The sequence below is a fragment of the Podarcis vaucheri genome, assembly GCF_965113315.1.
Source record: "Podarcis vaucheri genome assembly, chromosome: 9".
Classification (NCBI taxonomy): domain Eukaryota; kingdom Metazoa; phylum Chordata; class Lepidosauria; order Squamata; family Lacertidae; genus Podarcis; species Podarcis vaucheri.
Window position 1 is genome coordinate 72,749,747 of NC_138767.1, and position 16,882 is coordinate 72,766,628.

General features: G+C 45.1%; 1 protein-coding gene across 6 annotated transcripts in view; it reads right to left on the bottom strand.

The window, feature by feature from the left end:
- Window positions 1-16,534, bottom strand: part of LOC309540506 (cytosolic beta-glucosidase-like) — a 111,786-nt gene extending 95,252 nt beyond the window's left edge. For all 6 annotated transcript variants that reach the window (XR_014223328.1, XR_014223329.1, XR_014223330.1 and 3 more), the window contains exon 1: window positions 16,340-16,534. The gene's annotated coding sequence lies outside the window, so the exon portion shown is untranslated. The remainder of the gene's footprint in view (window positions 1-16,339) is intronic.
- Window positions 16,535-16,882: the final 348 nt, after the last annotated feature.

A 16,882-nucleotide genomic window follows, 5' to 3' on the forward strand; every position in this document is an offset into this window, starting at 1 on the left:
ATTTGTGCTCGACTGGTATTTGTCCAAGCAAATGGTATTACCGCTTCTGCAATTGCTGAGAAGTCCCAGGATTCAGCTACGCAGCTGTAAAGAAAATGTTTTAAATTTGTTGTAAGGTGAAATATACAAATGTGACACTAGATGGCGAGAGTGAGCTATGCAAAATTCAATGTATTTTTCAACAACAAAAAATTAAAAAGCATTTTCACAGCATTTTTCATATATGTCCATATTCCACCCCAATGATGTATATAGAGTTTGCTTTCTGCTGGATGAGAGCTCTCTAGATACTGAATGTGGCAGTTCCCACAGAATCAAAAAAAGCTACAAATTATGGGTTAAACCACAGAGCCTAGGACTTGCCGATCAGAAGGTCGGCGGTTCGAATCCCCACGACGGGATGAGCTCCCGCTGCTCAGTCCCTGCTCCTGCCAACCTAGCAGTTTGAAAGCACGTCAAAGTGCAAGCAGATAAATAGGTACCACTCTGGCGGGAAGGTAAACGGCGTTTCCGTGCGCTGCTCTGGTTCGCTAGAAGCGGCTTAGTCACTTGGCTACATGGCCACATGACCCGGAAGCTGTACGCCGACTCCCTCGGCCAATAAAGCGAGATGAGCGCCGCAACCCCAGAGTCGGTCACGACTGGACCTAATGGTCAGGGGTCCCTTTACCTTTATGGTTTCCAAACCCAGTTTGGAAAGAAGTACAAACCATCATTTGCTAATTTGAATGTGAGTGGGGGTTCCGCATGAGTCGGCAGAGCACATATAAGGGCACCCCACTCTGTTACACCCCATTACACCATGCCCCCTTCCACCCTCGTTGCAGCCCATGGATCCATTAGACATGCCTAAAATGGTTGCCACCTATACAGTGGTACCTCGGGTTACATGCGCTTCAGGTTACAGACGCTTCAGGTTACAGACTCCGCTAACCCAGAAATAGTACCTCAAGTTAAGAACTTTGCTTCAGGATGAGAACAGAAATCGTGCTCTGGTGGCACGCGGCAGCAGTAGGACCCATTAGCTAAAGTGGTACCTCAGGTTAAGTACAGTTTTAGGTTAAGAATGGACCTCCAGAACGAATTAAGTTCTTAACCCGAGGTACCACTGCAATGACAAATATTTTGCCTGAACCAGAAACTGAGCACAAAACTGTAGGAGAGAGAACTGTTGGAGGGGATGGAATAGGAAGTCCTTATTTTCATCGGAGAAATGTTGGAGGGTATGCTTTTGCCGCTTGGCCAGGTGCAAGAACCAGCCTTGAAACTTTCCTGAGAACAAAATATCCATCTATTCTAGACGAATCTGAAACGGCAACCCTGGCACATCTTGCTTACATGGTCTGAGCCTCTCTCTCCACTTACGCCTGTTTTACAAATGTGTTTGGTTATTTATCGCCACATTTTCTTCACCCGGTTTGCAAATTGACTACTGCTGCTCTGCTAATTGTTCGAGTAATTTAGTGAGTACCGACATTAAATTTTGTGCCTTGTAATTCTTCCCTCTCCTGACAAGTTCTCTACCATTTTATGCTTTGAAATTATTTCTGCGCTTTCATTTCCCTGCATTAGTACTACACAGTGCGGTTCTATGCGTGTGTGCTCAGATGTAGGTGCCTATAAACAGGGAGGGGCAGAATTCAAGGCTGCAAGGTCTACTTTGTTTTTCCTAGGACCCTCAAGATGCATCAATCAGCGTCTGAGGTAAAAGGCATACACTTGGAAGAATTGTGAGCTCAGTGACTTGTTTCGAGTACCAGAAATAAAAGGTCTCTCTCTCTCTCTCTCTCACACACACACACACACACACACACACACACATCATAGCTGTCAACTTACAGATTTGAAAATAAGGGACCAGCAGCCAAAATAAGGGATTTTAGTCAACCAGTTAAAAAGGGACCAGGTAATTTTGGAGAGCAGCGCCGGTTTTTAGCCCTTCGTTTCCAGAGGTTGCTGCTCAAGACACCAGCCGATGAAACACTGCAATTAAATAACTACAAGCAGCAACCACTTTTCGCGCAAAACAAAGTCCAAGCTACGAAGATGCTGCTGCAGTTCTGTATCTTTTCTCTCGTGCTCCATCTGCAGCTCTCAGTTCCATCAGGCGGGGCAGGAGGAAGATGGGGGGGGGAATAGCGCCCGAAATAAACCCGCAGATCAGATCATCTATGCTAGTCTCCCACTACAAATCTATGGAGAAGCGCTTGCGGTCCTTCCCTTGTAGCCCTTGGAACACCTGCCCGTGCCTCCGCCTCCTCCTCTTTCCTCCTCTCTCTGAACTGCTTTCTCTATGGTAGCCCTCGCTCTCCTCTCAAGCAATTCATAGGCCGCTCCAGGCTGCCCATCTCATCCGGGTCCTTCAGCGGTGCAGCCGCAGTACGGCCTAGCAGGAGCGGCGATGACAGACAGAGGGGAGGCCCCAGGCAGAGACGCTCAGTTCAGCAGCCGTGAGGAGGATGGTGGCGAAAGGGCCCGAGGCTCCCGCCAGTCCCGGTGGGGAGGGGCTCCCAGGGGCCGAGGCTGGTGAGAGGAGGCCGGAGGGGGGTGGGCTGGGCAGCCAAGCAACACAGTTGGAGCCTCCCTCCTCCCTGGCCGGCAGGGAGAGGAGCTGCTTCCTTTGAAACCTGGGAAATTTAAGGGACATCCATCAGTAAGGGACAGCAGCGGGACACTGCGCTGGGAATAAGGGACTGTCCCTCCAAATAAGGGACGCTTGACAGCTATGGCACACATACACAAACACACAAACACCATCTTTCTTCATTTCAGCAATATAAAGGGAGGAGGATTTTGTTGGTATTATTAAGCAATTGGGAGACAAAGATCATTGGCAACATACTACAAATCCCCTAGAGACCTACCAGCAGATACCAATCTATCTTCTGACCACCTCCAATTTACAGAATTGCAACCTTAATGTGTTCCAACGCTACACCTCTCTTTAAGAAAATATTGCAAGGCTTAAGTGATGTCTTCTTCAGAGATTCAGAAAGAAAGCACAAGAAATTTAGGAGGCAGAAAACAAGAGTACAATGGTACCTTGGTTCCCAAATGCCTTGGTTCCCAAACACCTTGGTTCCCAAACGCCTTGGTTCCCAAACACCGAAAACCCAGAACTAAGTGTTCCAGTTTTCAAACATTTTTCAGAAGCCGAATGTCCGATGCAGCTGTCGGCTATTGTTTCCAGGGCGCCTGTACCAATCAGAAGCTGCACCTTGGTTTTCAAACATTCCGGAAGTCAAACTGACTTCCTGAACTGATTAAGTTTGGGGCTTTTGTTTTTGCTATTTATTTTGCGTTCTTGTTTTTGAGTTAATTTTTGTTTTCAGTTAATTTGTTTTTGTGGCTGTGTGGAACCCAGTTCAGCTACTGACTTATTGATTGTGGATTGATTGCGGAAATGAATAAAAGCCCCCCATCCAAACAATCACTATCATCAGTGCAGGTAGGTAAGAATTTTTTTTTTTTTTAAAAAATTATTATCTACAATATTGTCTTATTTATGTTATAGTACAGTGCGTTGATTATCGCTTTCATTTTATGGATCAACGGTCTCATTAGAGATGTGCACCGACCCAGATGTGCACTGGAAATAACGCTTGCGCATGCGCAAATAATGCTTGTGCATGCGCACAAGCTATTTCCAGTGCTCCTCCGACCTGGAAGTGGGCAGCCGCGCAGCGCTGGTAAGAGCGGGCAGCGGCAGCGGGCGGTAGATCACCGCGGGCTGGAGAAACGAGTCCCTCGGGCCTTATCTGGCCCACAGGCCTTAGTGTGGGGCATAGCTGTCAACTTACAGATTTGAAAATAAGGGACCAGCAGCCTTGAAAATAAGGGATCAGCAGCCAAAATAAGGGATTTTGCTGAGCTTATACAGAAATCCGGCACTGATGGAGCCATGCTGCTTTGGCTGCGACTGACTGTGTTTTGCAGGGGCTTGGGTTACATGATCCTAAGGGTCTACAACTCTGACTAAAGAAGAGTGGCAGACAAAACTGATGAACGACGTCGAGATGGCAAAGCTTACAGGCAGAATTAGAAACCAGGAAGAGGACCTCTTTAAAAAAGAATGGGGAAAGTTTATAATTTAGTTGAAAAGCTATTGGAAAGAGTTACATACATTTGTAGGATTGACAGAAAACTTGTAGTAAAAATCTGAACTATGGATGGACAAATGATTTATAAAAACAGAGTTATGAAAGGGATGCAGAGGGGGAAATCACTACATTAAGATGCTGCACTGGTTGGAGGGGATGCTAAGCAGCATGTCGGGGCTGCCGTCGTCCTGGCGCAAGGAGTTCCATCGGCCCTTCCCTGCCCGAGAGAGAGGGAGGGAGGGAGAGAGACTCTTGCCACGCCGCCCGCGAGCCCAGCATGAGGCGGTTGCGGCGCCACGACGGCCGCTGAAGCACCACCCTTCTGTGTCCCTCCTCATCCCCTCCTCGTCCTCCTCCCTCAGGCCGCCTCCTCAGCCGCCGCCGCCTCCAGCTTCCCCTGGCAGCATGGCAGAAGCCTCGCAAGAGAGGGGCTGCCTGCCTGCCCGCCACCACCTGTCTCCTCACAATGCGCCCCTGAGGGGGAAAAGGGAGAGACCGAGACATGGCAGCTTGTGCACTCGCTCTCTCAAGGTGGAGGACCCCGAGCCGCTGCTTCCCTCCCAAGCCGGGCGAGCATGAAACCCGGGAAATTTAAGGGACATCATCAATAAGGGACAGCAGCGGGACATGGCGCTGGGATAAGGGAGTTTCCCGCCAAATAAGGGACGGTTGACAGCTATGGTTTGGGGACCCCAGGTCTATATCTTATAACAGAGAATCTGTCGTTTTGAGGGCAGGATTACAGCATTGTGGGGGTTTAGACTAGATGACCCTCAGGTCCCTTCAACTACAATTCTATAATTTTTTGAGTTCCAGCAGTTCTCTAGGGTTTCAATCAAGAATCCTTTCCATCTGCAGATGCCAGGGACTGAACTGGGAATTCTCTGCATGCCCGTCTGCTACTGAGCTATGGCCTTGCTCAGAAGCAGAGTTGCACTTAGAGATCCAAATGAACAACTTAATGTCAGCGCTCCAGCAACCTTTTCAAAGAACCATGTGATATGTTTATTACCAAAGATAACATTGCATAATATTAGATGACTATAGGCAAGACTATCACCATTGGGGAAATACGGGTTTGTTTTTTTCTCAGGTATTAAGAATGTGTTCTTAACTACATCCGAAATTACACATGAACCAAATTTACAGAGTCTTTAACACCAATTTTAATGAAAAAGGGTGTTATGGAAAGATCAGATCTGCGGGGAAAATAGGTAACCTTTCAAATTAGTATTCCCCAAAGCACAATTAATCTCGATTTAATAGGATTGTTAATGTATGTTATTTGAATACTGATTATTAAACATCCTCCAATGATAACTATAATAGAGCTGTTACTAGAAAATGGATATGAACCTATGTTGTGGCTTTGAATACTCTGCAAATATGTATTAATGTGCAGCTGGTATTTATTTAATTTGTAGTGGTATTTAATTAACATGCAATAACTTTTTATGAAGTCTAAATTAAATACTGTACTTGCAAAAGCCTAAAGATAAGTCTACAGAAAATGCAAAGCAGAGCAGACATTGATTCAATACTACCATATTGCGAAAGAAGTTGTTCACGGATGCAAAAATCTAGACTTGTCTAAAAGAGCAATAGAATTTTGCATTGTGAATAATACCCAACTAAGTCAGAGTCAGAGTAGGCCCATTCAGATCAGCAGGCCTACTCAGGGCTGTATCCAACTAAGCTGTACTCGGAGTATGGTTTAGTTGGACATATTTTTTCCCCAGTAGTGATGTATGGAAGTGAGAGCTGGACCATCAAGAAGGCTGATCGCCGAAGAATTGATGCTTTTGAATTATGGTGCTGGAGGAGGCTCTTGAGAGTCCCATGGACTGCAAGAAGATCAAACCTCTCCGTTCTGAAAAAGATCAGCCCTGAGTGCTCACTGGAAGGACAGATCGTGAAGCTGAGGCTCCAATACTTTGGCCACCTCATGAGAAGAGAAGACTCCCTGGGAAAGACCCTGATGTTGGGAAAGATGGAGGGCGCAAGGAGAAGGGGACAGCAGAGGATGAGATGGTTGGACAGTGTTCTCGAAGCTACAAACAGAGTCTGACCAAACTGCGGGAGGCAGTGGAAGACAGGAGTGCCTGGCGTGCTCTGGTCCATGGGGTCCCGAAGAGTCGGACACGACTAAACAACAACAAATCCTATTTAAAATGAGGAAGAAAAGTTGTAATGAAAATCTGAATACAACTGAATACAACATCACCATGTTTTAGAACAACAACTACATTGTTTTCTTTCCGTCAAAGATATGAATGCAATGAGAAATTAATTCTATTCCATAAAAAATCTGGATTAGTTTTGGGGGTTGCGGGTGGCTAGATGAAAACAGCTCTAGATTTCAGCTGATGAAAAAAGAATATAGACTCCTCTGACCACGCGTACAGTGATAGCATGTAACTAGTAAATAAACAAAAAACATATATAGCTATTAAACAAAAAGCATTGCTCATGTCCTCTCCCTTTCAAAATAAACTCCTGCTGGGTGGGCAAAACAACAGATGCAAAGTCTGTGTAGTATGAAATGGGGAAATATGTTAATTGCAAACAAGAATTAAAGCATTACAAGGAAGCACTCTTCAAAATCGCCTCTGCATCAGCCCCATGCTGCTAATTTAGAATGAAGACCGCTTTACAAGGTGGAACTAAATTTAACAAGCAATGCCTGGCTGTTGCTAAAAACTGCCCCCCTGCATGTTTTCCTCCTCTGTAATTTCTAGCAGGCGCATGTGATGTTATAACTGATGAAACTGGTGCACGTGTGAACAGTGGCCAATGAAGTGGAGTGAGGAATAACCAAACAAGGTGATGTCCTGCCACACATTTTGCTTATCCAATTCCAGATCGTAGATGCTGTAGATCGTAGAAGCTGAAAAACATCTTCATGTATGTGACAGCGGCCACAAACATTTTAATAGCACAAGGATGGAAGCCTCAAGAAACCCCAACTAAAGAATCATGGCAAGAAAAATTGATGGACTATGGCCGATGGTCCTAGGCTCTGTGGTTTAACCCACAGCACCACCCGCGTCCCTTATAAAGTGGTAAAATGCAGAATGTGGCCTTAGTCAGATATTGCCCCTTTTTTAAAAAAGGGGTAAAGGGGCTTGTGCCTTTGACACGCATATCTAAAACATGGGTCCATTTAATTGTTAATAAAGCAGTTTCCTGATATAATTAATGACCTTGCTGGAGGCACAGATAAAAAAAAAAGGGTAAGCGACCCCTGACAGTTAAGTCCAGTCGCAAACGACTCTGGGGTTGCGGCGCTCATCTCGCTTTACTGGCCGAGGGAGCCGGCGTTTGTCTGCAGACAGTTTTTCCGGGTCATGTGGCCAGCATGACTAAACCGCTTCTGGCGAAACCAGAGCAGTGCACGTAAACGCCGTTTACCTTCCCGCCGGAGTGGTACCTATTTATCTACTTGCACTTTGACGTGCTTTCAGACTTCTAGGTTTGCAGGAGCAGGGACCGAGCAACAGGAGCTCACCCTGTCATGGAGATTTGAACCGCCAACCTTCTGATCGGCAAGTCCAAGAGGCTCAGTGGTTTAGACCACAGCGCCACCCGTGTCCCCAGAGACAGAGATAGTCCTGAGGAAAAGCCTGGAAGCTGAGGGAGCTTCCTGGTCCTCACACAGAACAGACCCCATGTAACATGCAAGGTTAGCAAAGCACATAGCAGACCTTCCTCAACCTTAATAAAGGTATTATTACTTTCCCTGAGAATTTAGTTCTAATGTATCAATGTGCCTGCCTCTCTTCAGCCAAATTATGATACGATTCATAGACTATTTCATATTGGGGATATAGAGTGTATTAGCCATTAGGTTCCTTAGAAATGCTCTCTTTCAAATGCCTTTTTCACTCCACAATGCAAATGTTCCTCTACCTAGCAAAACCTAATCAACAAGCACAGTGAATACAATTTTCTTATTCTTCAGTGATAAGCAAAAACTCTGATGTATTAGTAGCTGTTGGCTCCCTCCCCCCTTTTCCTTCATAAAACTGACTGTAAGAAAATAGCATTTATTGTGGCTACTGTTTGTGTTAAGACTAATAAAGAAAATGCACTTTGTTTCCATTTTATTTAACAGTTATGTTTATTACTTTCCTCACACCGGGAGATAAGTACACAGACATCATGTTACTTCACCCCACTGATAAATGGACCAATTTGCATTTTTCGGGAGGGGGGAGGCTCAAAATGGCAGTTGCAGTGTATAAAACATATACATTTACTATAATTGCCACACATTTTATCTGAGCAAATGTAAATTCGGAGATTCTATAAAAGGCATCTCTTTTCATGCTGAATGTATTGTTCTGTAGTTTGTACAGATAGGCAGGCATTTAAGCAATTGCAATAAAATTTAAAATTGTGGTTCCCTAAAGTGCAATCTTTCTAAATAACTTTCCTTTTAAAAGAAAACAGAGATAAGGCACAATTCTCCTCATTTCCCTGTCATTTTTCAGAATAGTTACAGACTAATTATGATTTAGGATTAGAGACGGCATCATTCCTGCGTAGTCAATTTATATATATTTAGTTCACATTTTTCTCACCAACTGCTCTTGAGAGTCCTCTGTGGTTTTTTAGCTTGCCAAGGCAAAAGACGTCTGCAGTATGGGACTAGCACAGTTTCTCAAACTTGCTGAAATCCCTCCATTACCTTCTCTGGTACCACGCCCTACAGCACTACTTTTGTTTGGGAGGGAGCTATGAATATTGGTGCACTCAGGATAAGCCATGATGTAGAGGGAATCATTAGGGAATGAGCCCTGTGTTCAGATGCTTCTCCTTCCCTTCTCACATGCCTCCTAATCCATTCCTTCCCTGTTTGAACAAACCAGGCTTTGCATTGAACCCGTAGTGTTCATCCGGTTACGGTGCAAGACAATTGCTGGGGATAGCAATCCGTGCATCTGGACAAATGGACATGGGATTATTTTGACATGGATAAGTCTTCCCTTCCCTAACACCCAATCCCTGTCAGGAGTTCAGCCTACACTCGAGTAGGACCCTGGCAGAGACACATGCCTGACAGGCATTTTTTCTCCCTCCTGGTCAATCGTTCAGGAGCTTCAAAAGCTTTCTTCAGCCCAAACATCACAGCGACTGATGCCAACCGACACCGGCACACTTAGGGATCCGCAGAGTTTGCACAACTTGCATAACAGACCCCAGCAACTCAGCATTTTGGCTAATCTACTTTATTTACATATAAACACACACGGAGCACTGCAACATGGCTCTCTCTCTCTCCAGCATCAGACAGCAAAGAGGAAAAGAACAAAGGACAATAGTCCCACTTCACGGAACATAGGAACACAAACATCCTGTCTCCGTCACTTCCCACTCTGTGGAGCTAAAACATACACCGTCATGTGATAGACAACAATCCCATGGCTGCAATCATGGAGCAGGAATTCTAACAATCGCATCCCCACTTGGATGCTTGGGGACATGCACTAAATGGACAAGAATACAACTTCCTGTTACTGGGTCAGAGAGGAGAAAAACGAAAGACTTCATGGCTGTGGCTTATTTTCCAGAAGTATCAACACAGGCATCTTTCAATCCCTCATCCTACCCTAGGTGGGGATCTTCGGTTCTGCACACTAACCACTGGGGGTAAGCCAGAGGTTGCAGAATGATATGGAAAGAGGTAGTAATCCCTAGTGGGGGCTCAAAGCTATCCAACTTCCAGGGGCAGTCCATTGGTGCAACCCAATCTAGCTGTAATTTGAGATCAGTTCTGGATCTTTATAAGGTCAGCTGTTTAGATCAGCCTCGTCTGTCTTGCCCCACCTCCTGTTGCAGCATTTAACCCCACCTCACCTGTTTTCCCTTCTGCCACCCTTCCTTCATCTCAGACTCATGGCAAAATCCTGTCTCCTCAGAAGGAAGTCCTACTGAATTCCATAGGGCTTACTCCCAGGCAAGCCGGGTTACAAAGTCACCTTCCTACATCCCATTCTCAGCCTCCATGGTTTTGACAAAGGAGCAATGGGAACTCCCGCTGCCGCCACGATTTCTGTTCTCATCCTGAAGCAAAGTTCTTAACCTGAGGTACTATTTCTGGGTTAGCGGAGTCTGTAACCTGAAGCGTCTGTAACCCGAGGTACCACTGTATTGATATCAGCCAGACCTAAATGTCAGGATAGGCTACCCTGGAAACTGAGAAATTCCTTCCAGCCTTTGGAATGTAACACCCATTAAGGCTACAGTACCTTTGAAGGTGACACAAAAACTACAATTAATCCAGAATGCATTAAGAAACCAGAGGCCTTTCTCTTGGGCATTGTCGGCCAATTGGTGCCAAAAAAGGATAGAACTTTTTTTATGTATGCAACAACAGCAGCAAGAATACTGATCGCAAAGTATTGGAAGACACAAGATTTACCCACCTTGGAGGAATGGCAGATGAAAGTGATTGACTATATGACATTGGCGGAGATGACGAGCAGAATTCGTGACCAGGGAAAGGAGACTGCGGAAGAAGACTGGAAGAAATTTAAGATTTATCTTAAGGACTATTATAAACTCGATGAAGTTTAGAATGTCGAGATTTTATAGAGAGAAAGGGTTGCAGTAATATAAGATTAGATTAAGAAAGGACTATGATGAATCAGGATGGGAGAAAACATTTATAAGTTGCTATAAAATTCGGACATGAGGATGCAGAAAGGGGAGGTACGGGGAAGTCCGAGGAAAGAAGTTTATGAAAGGACATTATGAAATTATATTTGTTTGTTTGTCTGTTTTATTTATGTTTGTTTGTTATAAAAACTTTTGTAAAACCAATAAAAATTTTATAAAAAAAAAAACAGAATGCAGCAGCTAGACTGGTGACGCCGTGACCATATAACACCGGTCCTGAAAGACTGCATTTGCTCCCAGTATGTTTCTGAGCACAATTCAAAGTGTTGGTGCTGACCTTTAAAGCCCTAAACGGCCTTGGCCCAGTATACCTGAAGGAGCGTCTCCACTCCCATCGTTCAGCCCGGACACTGAGGTTCAGCTCCGAGGGCCTTCTGGCGGTTCCCTCACTGCAAGAAGTGAGGTTACAGGGAACCAGGCAGATGGTATTCTTGGTAGTGGAACGCCCTCCTATCAGATGTTAAGGAAATAAACAACTATCTGACTTTTAGAAGCCTTCTTGGTGGTGGTGCCCGCCCTGTGGAACGCCCTCCCATCAGATGTCAAGGAAATAAAACAACTATCTGACTTTTAGAAGACACCTGAATGCAACCCTGTTTAGGGAAGTTTTTAATGTTTGATGTTCTATTGTGTTTTTCATATTCTGTTGGCAGCTGCCCAGAGTGGCTGGGGAAACCCAGTCAGATGGGCAGGGTATAAATAAAAAATTGTTATTATTATATTATTATTATTATTATTTGAAAGATGACACCCTCCAGCAAAGGGAGGAAAGAAAGAGCTTGAAACAGCTTGAATTTTCGTGGCAGAGAGAGCTGTAAGTTGGTTGGAGCTGAAGCGTCCTCAAGGCACAGTTCCTCTCTCTGGAGAGCTGAAGGAAAAACTATCAGCTGTAGTGCCTGCTTAAATAAGAGTATCTGAAAGGCGGGGGGGGGGGTGCTTGGCGCCATCATTATCAACTTTAGGTGCAAACAAAGACCTTCCTGTTTACCCTGCCATTGGGCTCTAAATTGGGGTCATGCGATCCACGGATACCCTATCCAGTATTGGAAATTCATCTTTTGGCAGGCTGCTGTAGAAGTTGTCCTTTTAATGTTATTATCATAAAGCCTCTACTGCTCTGTTCTCCAAAGGAAACCAAATCCTGCAGAACTTCCCACAGCTCAGCAAAGTGGGGAATGCAAAACCACGTATTGTTTATTTATTAAATGCCTCAACAACTTAGGAGAGCCAGCCGCTGGATAACAGTCAAATAAAATGAGGCTCGTTGCTGACTTAACTTGAGATCCCACCTACAGGCACTGGTGAAGTCCTTTTAATTACACACATAACTTATAAGTTGAAGAGCAGGCTGCAATCCAAGCAATCGTCCCCTAATTGTGTCTTCTAGCCTGCAGTAAAATAAGCAAAGACAAACTCTGCAATATTGTGCAATAATGTTCCCAGGCTATAGCTAATTTCACATATAGGAATTTCTTCTTGCACATGGGTGCGGAGCATTTGTTAAAACATTCCAAAGCGCAGAACTGCCACTTATAGTGGGAGGAGTGCTGGGAATTACCCTGCTCCTTGGCTTTCTGCCTCTGGTGCTGGTGCTTCCCTCCTTGGCTCTCGCCACCGTCTATCAAAAACTTCACTCTTGTGGCCTATCCGCACAACACCTACTCACTATGGCCCCTACTAAAGCAAACACTCTAATTGGCCAACATCTAAAAGATATCGAGCATCAGAATAAACTGGCCACTATAAGGAAATTCTGCCCTTGGTATGTTCATTTTCCACCTCTCCATTTTTATTGTCTGGCCCCATATCTACACAAACTTATTATCCCAAAATACAGACGTGCTTTTACACTTGCAAGACTGGATGTTTTGCCATCTGCGGTACTTGAGGGTCGATTCCAAAAGATCCTGCCTGGGAAACGTCTTTGCCCCTGTGGAGATGGTAGCACCGCAACAGCGGCACACGTCCTCCTGTCTTGTACTCTCTACAAAGACCTGAGGAACGAGATCATCACCCCACTCTCGTACTAACCATTCCAGGGTGCTCAACCACTGCCACAATGTCCTTTCTTCTATCAGATCAAAATGAGCAGATAACAGCAAAGGTTGCTAGGTTCGTAGCTGGGGCAATCAGAATAAGGGCCACTAACTGACTGCTGATTCAGGACTTTCAATTGTACTCTTATATAAAATTTCATTTTCTGCGTATACTGTAATGTTTTACTGTTGCTACGGCCATTGGCTAATGCGAATAAAGTTTTATCTCTCTCTCTCCACCCAAAATCTCATGAAAACACGTCTCTCCCCATCTCAGCCTGAAATAGCCAGTTTAGACAGTCCCAGTCGGTCAAACCACTCACATTGAGGGAAAATGGGCCAGAGTCCTGGTCCCAGGGCCCACAGCTGAACCATGCCACGAAGCCACCCAACCAGCGCTTTTGTGCTTTGCCGGAGTGTGCGCATGCATGCACAAACACACACCCAAGTGTGGCCAAGCAAAGCAACGTGACTCGTGCCATCCATCTCTGCTTTGAAAAAATTCAGAGGATTGTGTACCTCAGAATGATCAAGCTACCCATTTCTCAAAATCCACAATGGAGAACGAGTCCACTCCTCTCTTTTAGTGCCATAGTTAAGATGTAAATGGGGGGTAACTGCATTCTCTGCACTAGGGACCCCTCTTCCCCCACCCCTCTATATTTACACCACAGCAGAAACTCTAAAAGGTTCAGTGGTTCCATTAAAACAGAGCAGAACAAACCAAATCAGTATGTTGTAATGGTGCACCACGCGAAAAAAACAGAGGCTGATTCGCATCTGGACCTTGCCGTGTACAGTGGTACCTCAGGTTACATATGCTTCAGGTTACATACGCTTCAGGTTACAGACTCCGCTAACCCAGAAATAGTGCTTCAGGTTAAGAACTTTGCTTCAGGATGAGAACAGAAATCATGCTCTGGTGGCGCGGCAGCAGCAGGAGGCCCCATTAGCTAAAGTGGTGCTTCGGGTTAAGAACAGTTTCAGCTTAAGTACGGACCTCCAGAACAAATTAAGTATGTAACCCAAGGTACCACTGTATAGTTAGAAGGTGAAAGATGCCCAATTACCTTCATAGCCCTATGGTTGGAGGATGGATGATGGCTAACAGATTGACGTTGAATCCCAATAAGACAGGAATACTGTTTCTGGGGGACAGAGGGTATGCAGGTGTGGGAGATTCCCTGGTTCTGAATGGGGTAACTGTGTCCCTGAAGTCAAAATAAAAAAATTCCTTCCAGTAGCACCTTAAAGACCAACTAAGTTAGTTCTTGGTATGAGCTTTCGTGTGCATGCACACTTCTTCAGATACACTGAAACAGAAGTTGCCAGATCCTTCTATATAGTGAGAAGGTGGGGAGGGGTATTACTCAGAAGGGTGGTGGGAATGGGAGATTGGCAGATAGCTGAGATGAGCCTGTTGACGACTCTTAACGACTGTAATAGGTCTTACAGGAAGAGGCAAGGGGTGAGAGGGTGAGAAATGGCTTAGTCATGTATAATGGGATAAGAATCCAATGTCTTTGTTCAAACCAGGTCTCTCCATGGTTTTAAGTTTGGTAATGAGTTGCAATTCAGCAGCTTCTGTAACTGTAACTGTGACTGTAACTTCTGTAACTATCTGTAACTATCTGTAACTGTAACTTCTGTAACTATCTGTAACTGTGTCCCTGAAGGACTAGGTGAGCAGCCTGGGAGTCATTTTGGACTTACAGCTGTCCATGGAGGCACAGGTCAATTCTGTGTCCAGGGCAGCTGTCTATCAGCTCCATCTGGTACGCAGGCTGAGACCCTATCTGCCTGCACACTGTCTCATCAGAGTGGTGCATGCTCTGGTTATCCCCTGCTTGGACTACTGCAATGCGCTCTATGTGGGGCTACCTTTGAAGGTGACCCAGAAACTACAACTAATCCAGAATGTGGCAGCTAGACTGCTGACTGGGAGTGGCCGTCAAGACCACATAACACCGATCATGAAAGACCCACATTGGCTCCCAGTACATTTCCGAGCACAATTCAAAGTGTTGGTGTTGACTTTTAGAGCCCTAAACGGTCTCAGCCCAGTATACCTGAAGCAGCATCTCCACACCTATTGTTCAGCCTGGATACTGAAATCCAGTATCATTCATATTAGCCTCATCTTCCCTCTACTCCATAAGCCCCCAGGGCGCACAGGACAATTCTATACCTCCCTGCTACTTTCAGATACCAACCTTTCTACAACATACAATATTGCCAGGTTCTGCAGAGCAGCGTTCAAAATTCGTCTGATGATGACCTGTGCCACAAACTAGATTTAATGAACACTCATATCAGAGTGCTTTGTAAATTGATAGCCATATATACTAACCTTTTATGCTCTTCCACATCCGTTTAATGCTCCTAACCCTTCTTTTAGATCATTTTAGATTCTTATAGTCTTTTACATATACCTTCTGTTTTGATCATTTTAGTTTTCCAAAGCATATTACAGATTTTAAATTATAGTACCCCACCCTACTTATGCTGGTCTATGACTCTAATAAAGATTTGATTGATGGAGATCCAGCACTGAAGGCCTTCTGGCGGTTCCCTCACTGAGAGAAGTGAAGCTACAGGGAACCAGGTAGAGGGCCTTCTCGGTGGTGGCGCCTGCCCTGTGGAATGCCCTCCCGTCAGATGTCAAGGAGTAACTATACAACTTTTAGAAGACAGATGAAGGCAGCCCTGTATGCGAAGTTTTTTGTGTTAGGTGTTTTATTATGCTTTCATGTTTGCTGGAAGCCACCCAGAGAGGCTGGGACAACTGAGTCAGACAGGCGGGGTACAAAATATTATTATTATTATTATTATTATTATTATTATTATTATTATTATTATCATCATCATCATCATCATCATCATCATCATCCCATGATTCATTTGCCAATAAATAGAACCTGTCTGTAATTTTAGTACATCCCTATGAAGGAAAGAACGTTTTGCCTTTGTCTAGGGTTACGATTTGGTGTTCTGGAATTCTACATTAAATAAAAACAACTTCTGCGTTTTTGGAGGGGGGCAAAGGACTGCAACAAGGAGAATGAACCCTTTGGAACAGATTGCAGCTCAGTCACAGAGCCCATGTTTTGCAAGTCTCTTTTCCAGGCAAAACATACCCACTTCCCTCAACCGTTCCTCATCAGACTTGGTTTCCAGACCATTTCCTGCAAAAAGTTTTTGCAAGGCGTTCCCACTTCCCACACCATTCCCAAAGAGAGCTTTGAGCTGCGCCGCGGGAGGAAATAAGTTCTAGAGGGGGAAGGATAAACAACAAAAGCTCCGCAGAGGCTCTGGCAACTCATTGCTGCTGCAAGGCTGGGAGGAAAGCAAATAAGGAATCGAGAATCTCATGGCACGCAGTCTGAGAGGGCTGCAAAGTGTGCGGATAGCGATTCAAGGGCTGCATCGTTTCAGCCATCGCACGTTGCAACGGGCTTCCGGTCAATGCTGCTCTTTAAGCCTGCTCACCACAGACTGCCAGCACAGACCGCCTCTGCTTACCCTGCAAGCCTGTAAACCCGACACGAGCTCCTTCCAAGTCCCGCCTCTCTCTCTCTCTCTCTCTCTCTCTCTTCCCCGCACTTCCCACTGTGGAAGAGAACCGATCAATGCACGGCCACAGATCTGTGCGCTCGCTGCAAAACGCAAAGCAAACGTGGCGCAAACGGCAGTTCTTTCACTCCCCCATGATCCACAAATGAGATAAGGGGCAGTAGGTAAAACTACAACTCCCAGAATGCCCCGGCTTCTTTTCTTCTTCTTTGAAATTAACTTTGACGCTTCAGATTCCGGATTTGTGTTCCGGATTTGTTTGGTTAACTCGCAGCCAAGCCCTGTGCAGAATTCGGCGTTTCTAAACCCATCGCAAACCACAGGTGCAAGACCTGGATTCTGCTTGCAGTCGAGCCGGCCAGTGTTTCCAAGTTGTTGGTGTTTATACTACATTTTTTTAGATCTGCCTAGAGACAGTATTTAAACCTCTTTTGTTGACCACCAACATTACGCTTTCCATTTTTAAGTTCGAAATAGAGTACAGTGGTACCT